The sequence below is a fragment of the Equus quagga genome, chromosome 19, assembly GCF_021613505.1.
Source record: "Equus quagga isolate Etosha38 chromosome 19, UCLA_HA_Equagga_1.0, whole genome shotgun sequence".
Classification (NCBI taxonomy): Eukaryota; Metazoa; Chordata; class Mammalia; order Perissodactyla; family Equidae; genus Equus; species Equus quagga.
This window is the reverse complement of record NC_060285.1, coordinates 33,610,968-33,618,400: the sequence shown is the minus strand read 5'-3', so window position 1 is coordinate 33,618,400 and position 7,433 is coordinate 33,610,968.

The following is a 7,433-nucleotide window of genomic DNA, read 5'->3' as shown; positions in this document are numbered from 1 at the left end:
TTTATCCCTTTCTTCTAGGTTGTTCAATTTGTTGGCATATAGTTTTTCATAGTATTCTGTTATGATCCTTTGTATTTCTTTGGTATCTGTTGTGATTTCTCCTCTGTCGTTTTTAATTTTATTTATTTGAGACTTCTCTCTTTTTTTTTCAGTGAGTCTGGCTAAGGGTTTGTCGATTTTGTTAATTTTTTCGAAGAACCAACTCTTTGTTTCATTGATCCTTTCTACTGTCTTTTTTGTTTCAATTTCATTTATTTCTGCTCTAATTCTTATTATTTCCCTCCTTCTACTGACTTTGGGCTTTGTTTGTTCTTCTTTTTCTAAGTCCGTTAGGTGTCATTTGAGGTTGTTTATGTAAGATTTTTCTTGCTTATTGAGGTGAGCCTGTATTGCAATGAATTTTCCTCTTAGGACTGCCTTTGCTGCGTCCCAAATAATTTGGTACGGTGTGTTTTCATTTTCATTTGTCTCCCCATAATATTTGATTTCTTCTTTAATTTCTTCAATAATCCATTGTTTGTTCAGTAGCATGTTGTTTAGTCTCCACATTTTTGGCCCTTTCCCAGCTTTATTCTTGTAGTTGATTTCTAGTTTCATAGCATTGTGATCAGAAAAGATGCTTGATATTATTTCAACCCTCTTGAACTTATTGATGCTTGCTTTGTTTCCCAAGATATGGTCTATCCTTGAGAATGTTCCATGCGTGCTTGAGAAGAATGTGTAACCTGCTGGTTTTGGATGAAGTGTCCTATATATATCTATTAGGTCCATCTGATCTAATTTTTCATTTAATTCTATAATTTACTTGTTGATTTTCTTTCTGGATGATCTGTCCATTGGTGTTAATGGGGTGTTGAGGTCCCCTACTATTATTGTATTACTGTTGATGTCTCCTTTTAGTTTTGTTAAGAGTTTCTTCACGAATTTTGGTGCTCCTGTGTTAGGTGCGTATATATTTATGACTGTTATGTCATCTTGGTGGAGCGTCCCTTTTATCATTATATACTGCCCCTCTTTGTCTTTTGTTACCTGTTTTGCTTTGAAGTCTACTTTGTCTGATATAGGTATGGCAACACCTGCTTTCTTTTGTTCATTATTGGCTTGGAGTATTGTCTTCCACCCCTTCACTCTGAGTCTGTGTTTGTCTTTGGGGCTGAGGTGTGTTTCCTGGAGGCAGCATATTGTTGGATCTTGTTGTTTGATCCATCCTGCCACTCTGTGCCATTTGATTGGAGAGTTCAATCCATTCACGTTTAGTGTGATTATTGAAACGTGGGGGCCTACTGTTGCAATTTTATCACTTGCTTTCCGGTTCTTTTGCATTTTGTCCTGATGGAGAGCTGTTACTTTGTATTATTCCTTCTGCTTATCTCCTTTGTTCTGGATTTTGTAACCCCTTTCCTTTTTTTGATTTTTCAGGAATGAGTTTCTTCCTGAGCAATTCTTGGAGAGGAGGTTTTGTGGTGAGGAACTCCCTTAACTTTTGTTTATCTGGGAAAGTTTTTATTTCTCCATCCTATTTGAAGGATATTGTTGCTGGGTAGAGTATTCTTGGCTGCAAGTTTTTATCCTTCAGAGTCTTGAATATTTCATTCCAATCTCTTCTAGCCTGTAAGGTCTCTCCTGAGAAATCTGCTGATAGTCTTATGGGGTTTCCTTTGTAAGTTGTTTTCTTCTGCCTGGCTGCCCTGAGTATTTTCTCTTTGTTGTTGACTTTTGCTAGTTTCACTACTATATGTCTTGGGGTTGGTCTTCTTGCATTAATAAAGCTTGGAGATCTATTGGCTTCTGTGACATGAAGTTCCATCTCTCTTCCCAAGTTTGGAAAGTTCTCAGCTATTATTTCTTTGTACAGGCCTTCTGCCCCCTTCTTCTTCTCTTCTCCCTCTGGTATACCTATAATCCTTATGTTGCATCTCCTAATTGAGTCAGATAATTCTTGGAGAGTTTCTTCATTTCTTTTTAGTCTTAATTCTCTCTCCTCCTCTGCCTGCAGCATTTCTATATTCCTATCCTCCAAATTGCTAATTCTGTCCTCCATATTATCGACCCCACTGTTCAGAGAGTCCAGATTTTTCTTAATCTCCTCCATAGTGTTCTTCATCTCCAGTATTTCTAATTGGTTCTTCTTTATGGTGTCAAGCTCTTTTGTGACATAGCTCCTGAACTCATTGAGTTGTCTATCTGAATTCTCTTTTAGGTCATTGAGTGTTTTCATAATGGCAGTTTTGAAATCATCGTCATTTAGGTTGTAGATTTCATTGTCTTTGGGGTTGTTTTCTGGATGCTTATCATTTTCCTTCTGTTCTGGAGATTTAATATATTTTTTCATACTGCTTGATGGTGTGGGTTTGTGCCTCCGCATAGAGATAGAGTTTAGTCGCTGCTTCCACTTGTTGTGACTGGTGTGTGTGTGGGGGGGGGGCAGCTGTTTAGACTGCCCCAACCAGGAACCCTGTCAGCTGTTACTGACTGGGTCTGGACCCCTCCTCGTAGTCACAGTGGTCCTGTGGGGTCCCTTGTTGGTTGTGGGGGCTATCACAAGGGGGCCTCAGGCTGCTGGTGCCTACTGCTGCAGCCCACCTAGACGTGCTCCCTCCTTGTGGTCTGCAGCAGTGTTGTGGGCTTTCCCATCAGCCAGGAGCAGGATCACCTATAATATCCGATTTGTCACTAACAGAGCCCAGCAGATCACACTTGTCCACTATAAGTCCCAGCAGAGCTATGGGTATCTTCTGCAGTCTGTCATTAGCTCACGTAGCTGTGCTGCTTTCACCCCAGGGCCTTCCCGCCTTGTGATTGCCAGTTGGGACCTCTCCACTAGTGCTGTGCAGAGGCTTTCACTGAGGCTGCTGTAAGAACCTGGAGTTCCCCCGTGCTATGTAGGCGTTTCACCAGAGCTCTACTCTGCCACACTTTACTCTCATGGGATCTCTGGGAGCCCCTTGCCTCATCTGGGACACAGCCAGTGTCCGTAGGCCTGGCGGTGGCTTGTAAGCTGCTGCCTTGTGGGGAATTCTGCTCTAGGGAGCTTCCTGGTGTTCTGAATGCTGTGTGGGGCCTCCCTGCCAATGGCAAGCAGAGGCCCTCCCTGCTGGGGTGTGTGGGACCCTGGAGCAACCCCCCGGGCAGGAGAGCCAGGTGTTGGAGCTCCACCCAGTCCCCGGGCGCATCCACGGGAAGTCCGGGCACCCCTGCACCAACCTGTGTGCAGGAGACTGTGAGCCCAGCAGCAGCTTGTGGCCTGGAGTCGCCCCGGGGGATCTGCCCACCAGGAGCTTTCCTTTTTCCTGGATTCTGGGCGTGGCCTCCCTGTTAATGGCGAGCAGAGGCTTTCCCTGCTGGGGAGATGCGGGACCCCGGAGCCTTCCCCCTTGCCACAGAGCCAGGCGCTGGAGCTCCAAGCGTGTCCTCAAGCATGTCTATGGGAAGTCCAGGCACCCCCTGCACCAAGCTCTGCGCCAGGGACTGTGAGCCCAGTGGCAGCTTGCAGTCTGGAGCCGCGCCAGGGGATGTGCCCACCAGGAGCCTCCATTTTTCCTGGCTTCTGGGTGTGGCCTCTCTGCTAATGGTGAGCAGAGGCTTTCCCTGCCAGGGAGGTGCGGGAACATGAAACCTTCCCCCGCGCCGCAGGGCCAGGCACTGGAGCTCCAAATGTGTCCCCAAGCACTTCTACGGGAAGTCAGGGTGCCCCCTGTACCAAGCCGTGCACCAGAGACCGTGAGCTCAGTGGCAGCTTGCGGTATGGTGCCATGCCGGGACCGCCAGGAGCTTCTCTTTGTTCTGGTTTCTGGGCGGGGTCTCCCTGCTAATGGCGAGCAGAAGCCTTCCCTGCCGGTGGGTGTGGGGCCCTGAGGATTTCCCCCTGGGCCTAGGTGCGATCGCGGGGGGCTTGGGTAGCGGTGTTGTCACCTGTTTCCACCGTCGCTCCGCTGGTGAGTGCACATTCCTGTCCTTGGTGTCTGGCGATGCTATGGTGGAGTCCGTTGGAAGAGAGCCTCCTGCAGGAACTCATTTTCTATAGTTTTATATTTGTTTATTTTATTCCTCAAATAAGACCAAAACTTTGGGAGGAAAATGGAGAGGGTGATGCTTCATGTCTGATTCTGCAAAGTATTAACACAATAAATAATACATAATTGTTTCATAAATATGTTAACAGATGACTAACTTAGAAAGCTTTTACAATAAAGCAAATTTAAACATACACAATTATGATCTTTGAAATAATGTTGTTAAATTAAATTTTTGATTTTTTTCTCATAATAAAATTGTTAATTGTAATATTTGACTACAGTGATAATATAACCTAACATTATCATTCTGCAGATGAAAGATATAGGCCCCAAAATGATGAAACTTTACCAAAATCATGTAGTTGGTATGTGAAAATCTCCTCAACTTTACACTGGGAAAAGGACAAAAAGAAAATAGTAAAAAAGAAATATCCAAGCAAAAATAATTAAATGAGTTAAATTGGATAAAATTACTTAGTCATCTCCATTAGTGTCATTGCTTTCATTCACTTATATCTTACTTTATATTTATTGTTTCTGCTTTTAACAATGAATTTCCCAGGAATTGAAATTCTAGTAACTATAAAGAATAGATTTCTTTCTCTATGATATATTTATATTTGCCCAACAGAGAGAGAATCAACAGTAAAGAAGAGAGTGAGTCTGGAAACATAACACTCCAGGATACATAATTGATTCTTAAGCTTTTGGCATTTGTTCTAAGTATATATTGGGTGCATCATCCATCAAGACTTTTTAAAGATTTTTCCTTTATTAGAAATAAATAAGAAGGACAGGGGGATCTGGTCAAGATGGCAGCATAAGCAGACTCTGAACTCACCTCCTCCCACAAGCACAACCAGGTCACAACTATTTTTGGAAAAATTACCCTGGCTAGAAAATTGAAAACTAGATAAAAAGAACCCCCACAATGAGAGACTGTCCTGACTAAGGTGGAAGAGGCAGGAATTCCTGCTGGAGAGGAAAAAAGTCACCTTAGGTAACAGTGGAGATTCTCAGCCAGCCAGGTGAGAGCCACCCTAAGGTACACAGCCATCCCTGGTGAAGTGAGGTCTGGAGCAGGGCCGATACTTCTATAAGCATCATTCAGACTCAGCCCAACTGAGACGGGGGTCTTACTGTCTGGCTTTGCTGGCTATTAATTGCAGCAAGGACACCCCCAGAAAAGCCATCTGCTGAAAGCCGAAAAGACCCAGGTCTTAAAGGGCCCATGCACAAACTTACTCATTGCAGCAACCTAAAATCACCAGAGAGAAGGCCGACAGTCTTCTGGTGAAACAAGACTCACCTTGTGGGTTCTGGGGGCATCTCGGTGAGAGGAGAGACCTCTCCGGAGACTGAGACATTGGTGGATGCCATTGTTCTGACCTGGTCCAGGCGCGCTGACACAGAGCCGGGTGGGCGCCATTGAGTTCTTCCCTCGGCCTGTTAGCCTGGGGGTCTGCCAAGCCTACTAGAGCACAGATTTAATCCAGTTCAGCCAGGTCAGGCAGTCTGCCCTAGGAACTGTCCCCACCCAACAGCAAGCCTTCAGGCTACTTTTCAGCTGGCATTGACTGGGTGCCTTGATACTCTACAGGCAGGCAAGGGTGTCTGTTTCTGTGGGGCAGTCTTATGGGTGGACCAGGTGAACTGTGGGGAGCATTGGTGGAGAAGTGGGGGGGCCTCTGCAGTATGGTGTCGGGGTATGCTCCAGGGGGTTTGGAAAGTGTACACTGAGCAGGATTGTGTTGATGATGCTGTGGTCCTGTGGGGGGTGAGGCTTATCAGAGGCAGAAGACCTGTGCTTCATGAATAGCCATAAAAAGGATCAGCCCCACTTTCCAAAGCCTGAAACAATTGAGTGCCTAGGGCCAGTCCCACTGACTGCACTCCTAAGAGAACTGACAACAGCTTTGCAGGCCTGAGGCCTATGCAACTGTAAGTCCCTGAGCCTAGAAACTAACTACACTGGATACCAACCCAATTAAGAGGAAAATTGCAATAGGAGTGTGCTGATAGACTTTGTAGCCAACAGTGCTGAGGCTCCCCAAACCGGATTTACAAACAGCTGGCCAGGGAAGGAAATACTAGACTCCTTGGGTACCTGCAGTGGGAGCAACTCTGCCACAGAAGAAGGACACAAATAGCCCACAAAGGGGTCATTCCTGGATCATTTGGACTGATGATGAGAGGAAAGCACACTGCTGGGCCTCATAAGGCATCTCATACATAAGGCCACCTCTCCAAGATCAGGAGACATAGCCGACTCACCTAATATGTGGAAATAAGCACTGAGAAAGAGGCATAACGAGGACATGAAGAAATACTTTCCAAGCAAGGGAAGAGGACAAAACCACAGAAAAAGGACTAAATGAAACAGAAATAAGCGACCTACTTGACAAAGAGTTCAAACAAAATATCATAAGGATGCTCACAGATATTGGGAGAAGACTGGGTGAACACAGTGAGCTCATCAGCAAAGAACTGGAAAATATAAAAAAGAACCAATCAGGGGCCAGCCAGGTGGCATAGCGGTTAAGTGTGCACGTTCCGCTTTGGTGATCTGGGGTTCACCGGTTCGGATCCTGGGTACCGATATGGCACTGCTTGACAAACCATGTTGTGGTAGGCTTCTGTCTCTAAAGCTCCATGAAACAAATTCAGGGTCAGTATTTTAACTAAGAAGAGAATCATGAGATCTAACAAAGTGTGCTCAGTTTTCAGCAAGTGAGGACTGAAAACAGAAGGAGCCTTATTATTTTAACATAGTTTCATCTGAGAAAGAAAGGGATTACTGTATCCTTTTCTCCTATTGGTGAGTTGCATTACATCTCTCTGTAATTAAATGTTTATTGTAACTTGGCCTAAACCCTTCATTAGATTAGATTCCTGAAAGAAAACTACTGTATTTCTTTTCCCCCATCACTTAGTATATATGTCTCCGTGTATAACTATAACCTGGAGCTTACTTATGTGTCCTTACCATCAGATATAAGGAAATAAGAAAGAACAGCAAAAGGATTTTTCAATCCTGAACAACAGAAACACTTGTTTTCTTTTTTCAAGTTATTTTCTACACAGGAACTAGCCCTAAATTCGGCAGATACATCCTATTACAAATGGTTAACATCCTGATTTCATGCGTGTTGAAGTGTTAGTTTGAGCCAAATGAAATTGCAAATTTCTTAAGTGAAAAATGATTTAATAGCAGTAATTTTACACTGTTCAAACTAGCAGGATACTGATTTCCAGTTATTATTTTAAGAAATGTTAACCTACATTTGGATTATTGTTCACTTGAAAGGAATATTTGTTTCTCACATTGTTTTTAAAACCCACTGAAAACCTTTGCATGTGAGATTTTACCTTTTCCAAACTCAACTGTAATCATATTTTTCAGTGTATGTCCAGACT